The sequence below is a fragment of the Cyprinus carpio genome, unplaced genomic scaffold, assembly GCF_018340385.1.
Source record: "Cyprinus carpio isolate SPL01 unplaced genomic scaffold, ASM1834038v1 S000002825, whole genome shotgun sequence".
NCBI classification, from domain to species: domain Eukaryota; kingdom Metazoa; phylum Chordata; class Actinopteri; order Cypriniformes; family Cyprinidae; genus Cyprinus; species Cyprinus carpio.
Genome location: NW_024875536.1, coordinates 1 through 950, shown reverse-complemented (window position 1 = coordinate 950; position 950 = coordinate 1). Strand labels below are relative to the sequence as shown.

The following is a 950-nucleotide window of genomic DNA, read 5'->3' as shown; positions in this document are numbered from 1 at the left end:
GTCAAAGACTGCAAATACAGACATTGACCAGGCGCATAAATCCTTCCCACGGCGGCGTTTGCAGGCGGCCAAATTCATTCTGCTCTTGACATTGTGGTGTAGCTCTGCTGTGAGCAGAGCCCCCAAAAAATACAGATCACTTTCGCAAAAGTTCCCCTCCACGAAATCTTTAGTAAAAAGCGCGAAAGATTTATGCGACAATGAAGAAGAAACTTCGAGCTGTGTCTCCACCCCTTGGGCTTGTGCGCTGCCTGTGGTAAGCCACTACGCTTCGCCAAAGGGTCATCAAGGGCGCCAACACCTGCCCACATGCATTTCGTCCCCTCCTCACTCCAAAGCGGGAGGAGTAAATGTCACAAAGTCCCTTCGGTCGCCCAATAACCACAAACCCAATCAAGGCAATGCAATTTCTTTCCCATGCCTCCATCTGAAAAGTAGTAGGAGAAAAAAAAAAAAAAAAAAAAAAAAAAAAGAGTGTACCGTTCGAAAAAAGTTAAGCGAATTTAGCTGATGATGGGTCCATCCGGTTTTTATGGTGTAAGGGCTGGGTCAGCATAAGAAAAAGCCATGCTTTGTTTAGTGATGTCGTAGCAGTTGCGTTGGCTGGGGAGAACTTCTAGATGCGCAACTCCTCGTTAGTATAGTGGACAGTATCTCCGCCTGTCACGCGGAAGACCGGGGTTCGATTCCCCGACGGGGAGAGCTAGATCCTTTCTTCTGCCGAACGACCCATCCAAAAGTTTTGATGCAGCCAGAAGTCACAGAAGGAGTTCTGCTTCAACATCAGCCTGAGCCAAAGGAAATGCGTTGGCGGGAATCGAACCCGGGTCAACTGCTTGGAAGGCAGCTATGCTCACCACTATACCACCAACGCAGGCAGAAAAAGTCGGTTTGTGCGGTCAGTAAAAAGTCTCAAGCGCATGAGTCACCGATAGGGCTAGAGGAGCTGA

The 950-nt window shown here is 48.8% G+C and overlaps 3 non-coding genes across 3 annotated transcripts; 1 reads left to right on the top strand and 2 right to left on the bottom strand.

Annotated features, from left to right (window-relative positions):
- Nucleotides 1-100: 100 nt before the first annotated feature.
- LOC122143351 lies at nucleotides 101-221 on the bottom strand. Its single transcript, XR_006159129.1, has one exon. It is a non-coding gene; the product is annotated as a U5 spliceosomal RNA (small nuclear RNA).
- A 408-nt stretch (nucleotides 222-629) lies between these two features.
- trnad-guc lies at nucleotides 630-701 on the top strand. The gene has a single exon. It is a non-coding gene; the product is annotated as a tRNA-Asp (tRNA).
- Nucleotides 702-802: 101 nt separating this feature from the next.
- Nucleotides 803-875, bottom strand: trnag-ucc. Its single transcript has one exon. It is a non-coding gene; the product is annotated as a tRNA-Gly (tRNA).
- Between the last annotated feature and the right edge of the window lie 75 nt (nucleotides 876-950).